The 9,506-nt window shown below is 34.9% G+C and overlaps 1 long non-coding RNA gene across 1 annotated transcript; it reads right to left on the reverse strand.

The window, feature by feature from the left end:
- Positions 1 to 956: 956 nt before the first annotated feature.
- On the reverse strand, positions 957 to 8,544 carry LOC124458170. Its single transcript, XR_006953047.1, has 2 exons — positions 8,410 to 8,544; positions 957 to 2,719 (listed from the first exon to the last, which is right to left on the reverse strand). It is a non-coding gene; the product is annotated as an uncharacterized LOC124458170 (long non-coding RNA).
- Positions 8,545 to 9,506: the final 962 nt, after the last annotated feature.

The raw sequence follows: 9,506 nt of genomic DNA on the forward strand, positions 1-9,506 counted from the left end.
GTAAGCTATATTTTCCAACTCCTTCTTGGACATTTTATGCAAGATTTACCGTACTATTCAAGAAAGACAGTTGCACCAAGCTGTTCACAAACAGTAAAAAACACAAGTAATGCGCATAAGACTATGCATTAAAGCTTAACAACACATTGACAGTAAATAGAATGCCGTTTGAAATTTATTTCTAATCAGTACTTAATCAGTACTTAACAAAATGTACGTTATTTTACGTAGATATTCCTCATTTAGATGTGTGTGCCTATTTAACAAAAACCTGAATCAATATTTTCAATATTTATGCTTACGGTATCGGGCTTGTTTTTGCTGGTTGTCATTAATGTAAGCAGTAATAGAAAACGGGATTCCAGAGGGAGCGAATGTTAAAAATTTTTCTCGAATTGGAAGTTTTGACAAATGTCAACATACGAGTGTTATACTTTATCGGCCTAAAACATCAGACTGACTTCAATAGGCAACAGGTAAAACACAATGTGCACTTCAGGCTATCACCAAAGTGCAGTTGGGGCGACTTCTGCTTTTAGAATACAAGATGTACACTGGCTTATATGCAAGAGTAATAAGTTGTGATATAATATATTATGATATTTGCTGAATTATTGAAATTTTAAATTGACTTATTTTTTTACGTAAATAAGTAATTTTAAGGTCAGAATATTTATGTAAAGACCATACATGATAAATTGGTAGACAAAACGTCTTGTCATGCATGTTTTTGGGATCATAATGCTTTATGCCAAATTTGGAACTTCACTCACTTATAAAGCATAGTATGAATAGAAGTCTTTGAAGTATCCTAGGTAAAATTGCATGGAGCTTCAGTCTTGACCTGGGAATTTGAAAAGGAAAAACTAAGGAGTAACTTGCTTGACACAGCCTAGCCGTTGATTTGTAAAGCGCAGTAAGTAAGATGTTTTATAGGAAGAAAATAAACAAGGAAGGAGGATTGCGAGAATTTTAATGAACAGACATCTTTTACCGCATGTACCGAACAAAGCACCACGCATAATAACATGAGCTCTGCATATAATGATAAATACACTGCATATAATGATAGAAGCACCTCATAGAAAGATTATCATTGACATAAGGTAGTAAAGGCGTTCGATACATATTGCTAAAAAACTTTTTGGTGAAAGGAGCACGTTAACAATCAACATTCTTCAAAGAACTAAGGCTGGCCAAATTTCTGAGTATCAAAAGCTACAAAAATGGCATATCAATATTTTTTAAATTAGAAAACTTATTTCAAAAAAAGGTTCAAACAATTGGGATCTTTTTTCCAGGTCTGCCGTTATGAATTACTGGACAACTACTTCCGACTTCTTTTGCAAAAGCTTCAACTTTCTCTACGTTGTTCCAGTCCATTGTACGTTTTTTACTTTTTATTTCTGAGCCAAATAGGCGATATGTCTCTTTAGAATGTCAAGACATATTCCTGTCATGTTTCCAACACACGTCTCCGATGCTCTCCCTTATTTGAAAAGAATTAAACTTTTGGTAATTTGATAGTCACTTTCATTTATGCAGTGTCTTGCTTTTAATCCAGCCTCCTTGTTTGACAAGCAGTAGCTAGTTAAAATTAATTGAGCTGATTCAAATGCTGAATTAGGTTTTCCCGTATGTACACATAACGGAGGATTTGCTAAGATCGGTCTGATATCTTCTGTTCTAATTTTAGCTCTAGATTGAAAGCACCTGTTAAAATTATCCCAAGGGCAAGAGCAAATTTTAAAGGTCCAGTCGTATTGATCTCTCTCAAAGTGCAAGGCATAGTTAAGCTCTGTAGTTACTGGACAAATTTTGCTTCGAGCACTTATGTATTTATATACTTCTTCAAAATGTTTTGCTTGATGTCGCTTGATTAAATACTTTCTACAATTTTTAAATGTGTTGCGATATATATAAACTGGGAAATGCAACATGAAGTCACTCACGGCAGGTAATCCAAGAGAAAGTAGCACGCTTTTATCACACGATCTAATAAAATGTGATTCTTTCAACGTACAGTCAGTACCAATAACTCGAAGTCGTGTACCATTAAACATCAAATGACAAGTAACGGCAGCTGAAAATGCACTGTCTGAATCAACCCAAGCAATTATTGAACTTTTTGTGTACAAATCTATGTAAACGCTACTCCAGATTTGTCTGTTGTAACCTGTATCTCGACTGCGCCAAGGGAGTTTTAAAAGTGTATCGTGGCTACGTGGTAAAGGCTCAAAAGCAATTTCAAGGATGCGATCAGAGAAGGATCTACTAAACTGAGCTCTAACGATCTTTGCTAGAGCTCTATCATTAGCAGACTCTTTGTCAAACACCAAGACCAACTTTCCATATGATGAAGGTCATAACAAAACCATAGTCCTCAGAAAATCACAGTAAAATCGTTTTTTGTGAATGGAAGTTAGCCGCATGAATAAGCTCACGGATAAAACTTCCGACGTTTCTGTGTTTTCGTTGGCAGCATCAGGATTTATTTCATTTTGTCTCATCTTGCTTATAGAAACTTTTGTTGTTTTATGTGTTGTGGTATCAATGGTCAAAAACTTGCTCAACGAAAATTCAGGTCCATTAGGTACGTTAAACTAAACATGATGACCATAGAGTCGATAAAGTTGCAAAAATACAATGTTGACGACAAAAAGTCCAAAAATTATTTTAGTTGTGCAATTCTTTTTCAAAACCCAACCTTTCATTTCTTCTATACCTGTAATAACACAACAAGTTGTTAATAAAATGTAATGATAACAGTTTGATTATGATTACAAGTTTTCTGATACTGTCATTTTTATCGATTAGATTGTGAATAGAAACGAGAAAATATGCACGGGCACATTGTGAACACAATATTTTGATGTTGCCCGAGTCAAAGTAACCTAGTCAAAAAGAACCACGAAAAAATAAAGTCCTTGAGAAAGGTACTCACGCAATGGCAGCAATGTGAACGACGACTACCAAGTAACATGTAAAGTATTTACAATGAAAAACATAAGATTATAATCAGACGAAGCTAATGGGACTCAGTATTGCAAACGACTAGCAGATTTGTGCCCGACCATGGTATCGTACTTCTGCACTAAGTCTGAATACGCCAGTAGAACTTCGCTTTGTCTTGGAAGCACAAAAAATTGTATGCAGAATAGGGTTGTGGTGATTATGAAAGGTAGATGTCATTTAATCTAGTTTCTTAACATTTTATTTTAAAGAGAGCCACTATAAACTAGGTGTTAACGCGGCTATCAAACGGCGGACTTGCGACTTAAAAGGTTGTGAGAACGTGATGTCTGACTTGACCTTGTCACGACCTTCACACTACTTAAAGAAATTATTTTGACGTTGTATTGACGTTGGAAAAACGTTCGTCTGGGAAGTAGAATTGACTGTTCAAACAACGTTCACGAAACGTAAAATTTTGCTTTGCAGAAACGTTGGATTTTCGAAAAATAAAAATCCATTCGTACAACGTTCACACCACTTTGGGTTTTGAGCATGCTGCCAAGTAAGCTTTTGATTTTATGCAACGTAATGACAACATTGAGTTTGACGTCCAAAATAGCGTTTATATGACGTTGAATAAACGTACCTGATCTATATACAAAAAACAGAAATGATGTTTGTTAAACATACTTAAATTCCCTTTAAGTATGTTTAACAAATTGGAGTTTAGTATTTCCTCAAAAGAAACTCTCTATTGGTAATTCGGGAGAATGGAATCATTGAAATCCTTCGTCATCGTTCGTACGTCCAACTATCCCCGAGTAGGACGATACTAAGAGTGACATTTTCCAGTATACCATACACGCTTGAAAATCATCAAGTTGTTGCAAGTTCTCAACCAGCTTATTCAGGATTTTTGAAAACATTATGCTGCAATATTGCACTGCACACTGTTAACAGGGTTATTCAAAAGATTGTTCAAGATACTTGCAACATTAATGCTTAATTAATTAACAAGAATCGTTCTAAAGATCGTAAATACCATGGCGAATGGTAAAAGTAATAATTCAAAGTTCTTAAAAGAATTAATTTACTGTTTTACTTAAAAAAGTTTATATTTAAAACTGATTTACTTAAAACAGTTTTTTAAGAATTATTAACTTATTGCTTTTGCCATTCACCATAGTATTTGCGATCTTTAGAACGATTTTTAGATTTGTCACCAAGACAAATTCTCTATTTATTATTCAATTAACAAGACTGAACAACATTGTTTAATCAGTAAGAATCAATCAATTTTTAGATTAGTAGAGCACAAAATTTCGAGTTTAGTAGAGCACAAATTTTTTCACGTTTAGTAGAGTACAAAATTTTGCGTTTAGTAAGGCACAAATTTTTTCGCGTTAAGTATAACACAAAATTTCGCATTTTAGTATAGCACAAAATTTTGCGTTTAGCAGATCACAAAATATTTTCATAAGAACATGCACTTATCAGTTATTACGCATTAATATATTTTGCTTGTTTGATAGGTATTTGCAGTATTTAGGCGCAAATTGGGCTTATTATCTATTTTGCTAAATTATTTTTTATTTGTGTGTTTTAACGGGTCGTAATCAAACGGAAAACAAGTGTATAGTTCAAAAAAGTCAGATGATTAGGCATCATGGGATGTTGAAACCTGTTTATTTAGAAAAAACTTGTTGTTTTTATTAGATGTGCAATATCAATAGTGCTTTCACGCAGTTACAATAAAGAAAATTTATGGATAAAATTTCATAAACGTTGTATTTTCTTATTCTTATGACACATATGTAAAGCTCATGTGTTCAGAAGAACAAGATTATTTTCTACGACCCGTCGGACACGAGACAATCTGTAGGTCAAGATTATTTTCTCCTTATTTAAATTCCTGTGAGGGAATGGCTTCATCATTGTTTTGCTCAATAGGAAAGCATCATCACCCACAATGTGGCACCGTATTGTTCATGAAACTCCTGGAATTTCAACAGGTAGTGGTAGACCAAAAGTATTTTCAACAACAGCTTTTTGCAAGCTAGATTCGTTATACACGCCAGCATCTCCTGCACGGCCTGCTGCTCCATTTTTAACATGGACAAAATTGTAGTTTGCATCTACTAGAGCTAAAAGCAAAACACTGAAAAAATGCTTCTAGTAGAAAAATTCTGATCCACTACTATTTGGTTGTTGTATGGCTATATGTTTCTCATCTAGACCTCCAATGCAGCCAGGATAGTTCCATTTTTTAAAAATTGGTATACAACAGCCTTCCATTCTTCTTCACAAGATGGAGTCTGTAATTGAAGAAAATAAAGCAATTATATCATAGTTTTGCTTATGTTAAACTAATGCATGTTCATTTATTGAATGCTTCTAGGACGATTCCAATTCACCATCATGCATATCAACTGCTGATAAAGTTGATGATCAAAACGATGATGATGATGAGGACAGTTTTAATGATCCGGCAACACCAAGAAAAAGTCTTGAGAACGAGGTTGACTGTCCGATTTCTAGTACTAAACAGCCAACGCGTATAAACCCAAATAGAAAACGGCAGGAAGACGAAGACTATAAGCTCATGACTCGTTTGGCAGAAAACATCTCAAGAAAAAAAAGCAGAGAAATGTCTCACAAGCAATGTAAAAATCCGGATGAAGCATTTGGTCATTATATCACGCAGTCGTTGTCTGAACTTTTCACAATGTAAAGCACTTGGCACAATACAAAATTAATGAAATACTGTTCCAGGCTCAATCAGGGGAAGTTACACATCATGCATCAACTTACACAAGACCGCCAGTAGCTATGCAACAACATATGTTTCAACCACCTTATGCACAAAAAAAACATGCACCCCATCAGCAATGATATGACAAATAGTCAACGATACAACACATCTTCCCCGATAGATGGTGGATTGAGCCGTCCTGTTCTCAATATGTGGTTTTCACCAATCTCTAGAGAGCTTAATTCAGGTCAAGACTCATCTGCCTATGATAACATGACCTCTCAATGGATGATGTAAGCAGTTATTTCTAATAATACCACCGATATTAGTTATAAATGTTTAATAACTTGCCTCGAAAAATGTTTCCTTTAACGAGATATACAAAGCATGGCATGTTTCCTCAACAATATTTGAAATTGTACGCTCGCCAATTCTAAACTGGAATGACAGGCTACAAAATGTTTCACCTAAAATGGGAAAATAATAAAAACAGTAAGAGAATTGATTTCTCCGACCAAGTGTTGAATCACTATAGGTAACTCTACGTACCTGTTGCAAGATATCGCAGGGTTACCGCCAGTCGTTGCGAGGTTTTAACGCTGTCCTCATTTGCGTGTCTTCTTTCACAATGTATTGAAAAACAATCTTCAAAATATCTTCAAATGATTGCCTGTCCAATCAATGATACAGGCGGAACTGTTTAGGATCTTCTACTGCTAGCTCTCCCAATAAATTGTCATACATACCTTGTGTTTTCTTCTTAAAAGCCGCTGTTTCGTCCATATTTTACGATTTGCTGCCCTTAACCTTCTGCGACGTTTTCATAGCAATAAAAGCAGTAGCAGCGCCTCTACGTCCTCTGAGAAATCTTCGTCATCCAGCAATGAGTGCAACGCGTTCAACAAATCTGACATTCTGTTTTCTCAATCTCGTGCGTGCGCATTTTCGTCATTTACAGCGCGCTTGCTGCTTGCTCTCCGCACACGAGGAATTTTTGTCCCTCGTGACAAAAAATATCATCTGTCCTTAATAAAAAATGATGTTCAAAACTTCCGCGCACACTAGGAAATTTCGTCGATCACACTTATCACGAATAACAAGTACGCGTGGCAAGTTCACCAGTGTGCGGCGGGCTTAAGACGCAGCTTGAGCTCATAGATTTTTCCAGGTCAAAATGTTTTTCTTGTTAAATGACTTTTGAGAAAGAGTCTTTTTATTTAAAATACTGCCATGTTTAATTTCTTTTTTTCTCATTCATTACAATAACATATAGCACTCAACTTTTCTCTGGTTTCCAGTTGACAAGCGCACGCTGGGTAATTCTCACGGATTGTAAACTAATCGACAAAGGCAAGAGCTCGGTTTACCTCCGGGATCATACTTGCAGACATTCTAAATAAATTGTGTTTATTTTTTCACTGGTTCATATGTATGCTTATGTTAATGTCTGTATTTAGTGTTATAATTTATCTGTGTGTTATAATGTATCTTTAGTGCTATCGTCACTTGAATCCAATCAACAGGTGCTCTTTTCAATCATTTTTTTCGTATATGTAAATAATCTAACATGTACACTTTTGAAAGGTTTTAAAGAATAACAGTTTTAGCAATCTTTCGCTTTGCGTTTATGATCGAAATAATTTACTTATAACAACTATAAAAAAATGAATTTGTTAAAAATACTTTGGAGGAAAATTCACGGCTACTTTACTTTTACAACGCTGTTAAACGTGATTAAAAATATTAAGTAGTGAGCAGTTTTGATAATAAACAAGATTTTCTGAATAAGCGTATGCCTCTTAACTAAAAAAACCCCAAAAGTTTATGGAGACGAGTCAAATCTCTTTTAAACTGCGTATGGACAAGAGATTCTCGCCACTATAGCAGTTTACTGGATGGCACCGTGTTTCGACTTTATCCCAAAATTAAATTATCAACGTTTCCACGTTGATAATTTAACGTTGACTCGATTTGCGTTTTTGGCATTTCTTAGGCGAGATTTCGATGTCCTCTCGACGTCGAGTGTTCACTGGGTGAAGGTGTAACAATTTGAATATGAGTGCCATCCATTGCTCCAGCGCATTGAGGAAAGCCCATGTTGTTAGAAAGCTATCACCTTCGGTTATTTGAAGACGTAGTAGAGATTATCGTGATTTTAACAGGAAATTTAGTAATCAAAATGTCCCTTAACAGAAGAGCCAAATCAAATTGTTGGATAACGATGTTGGATAAAAAATTTCTAAAGAATATTAATAACTAAAATACTCCCAATAGGATTCGCTTTAAAGTATTTCAAATTCGAAATTTATATTTTATGATGCATTATGACCGACGCTGGATCCGGAACTGATTAAATGCTGAAGTGAAGTAACTTATACCGTCATATTTGGTTAAGTCTATGTTATTGTAAACGATTGTCACGCGTGCGAAATATAAACAAGAATGTGATGTCTTCGATATTCGATATTTGTTAGCAAATAAAATTAACACGTTTACAACTTTCGTATACAAACACAGTCAGTACTCAAACATAACGTAATATGTAGTTATTATATTACAAGAAGTAAATAAAAAGATAGGAAAATGAAGAATGACCAGACGAGCCGAATTCAAGTCTGCCCAAACAATATAAATTAAACAGCAATATCAAACTAATCGTTATCGAATTACTGCAGTAATACTTTCCACAAAATTTCAGTAACTTACTTTCGTTAGATGAAGACTATATAGGCAGGATACATGCATACACCAAACCAAAAAGCGACACTAATTTTAGCGTGACTAGAATTTGCAGTTTTCTTCATACACTTCTTGTGTGCGACAAAGCGTTTCCAATCGACAAGTCAGCAAAGGGTAGAGCACAGAATAGGAATGTGTAATTATGCAAAAACAATGTATATTGAAAACAAATTCGTATGACAACGTACAAATTCCCAATTTCTTACGAATTTCATGCAAACGACCCGTTATTTTTAGAAAAGCTTACGAAGAATAGTTTGCAAGTCAATTACCACGGAGTTTTAAAATAGTAGCGAGAGACTTGCCGAGCGGAAATCGGATTTGTGTAATAAAAATTAATGCCCAACATAAAGTTCTGATTAGAGCCATAGAAATAGACCAAAAAACACTAAATTGTAAAATCAAATTTATTGTAACGTTTCGTCTTTACTCAAGACATCTTCAGACAAATAATAAATAGGATAAAGTAAATGGTTTGAGCCCTGGAGTATCGTTATATGTTTGTAAATGATGATCGTCTAGGTTAATAAAGTCCTGAGAAGGACTGTTTTTGTTGTTGTTGACTGACGTTTCGACAACCTTAGCGGTAGTCATCTTCAGAGTCAAATGAGGGGTAAACGTCAGGTTAGCCGTATTTGTTATCTGGTTCTTACGTAATTGTATTGTGTGTACAGGAAATGTGTATTGTCATTGTGGATTATTGTGAAGTGAAATATTTTATTTTTAGTTGTGATGTGTGATTTAGGTGTGACGTTTTAGTTTTATTGTGTGGGTGTCAATTGTGTATTGTCATTGTGAATTAGTTTGAAGCGTAATGTTTTTAGTTGATCGTTTGTTTGTATTGTGAATAAGTCGTTTGTAAGGTGCCGGTAATTGCTGTGATCTGTTCAGGGGGGTTTGTTCCAAGTTGGTATACCAACTTTCTAATGTAAGCCGTTGTCTATAGTCAGTACTGTAAGTGATGCATTTTGCCGAGTCCCAGTCAATGTTGTGTTTTGTGATTCGGTGATGTTCGGCAATGTGATTAGTTTTGTCTTGTTTCTTAGTAGCTCGTTTGTGC

The sequence above is a fragment of the Xenia sp. Carnegie-2017 genome, unplaced genomic scaffold (assembly GCF_021976095.1).
Source record: "Xenia sp. Carnegie-2017 unplaced genomic scaffold, XeniaSp_v1 HiC_scaffold_6, whole genome shotgun sequence".
Lineage (NCBI taxonomy): Eukaryota > Metazoa > Cnidaria > Anthozoa > Malacalcyonacea > Xeniidae > Xenia > Xenia sp. Carnegie-2017.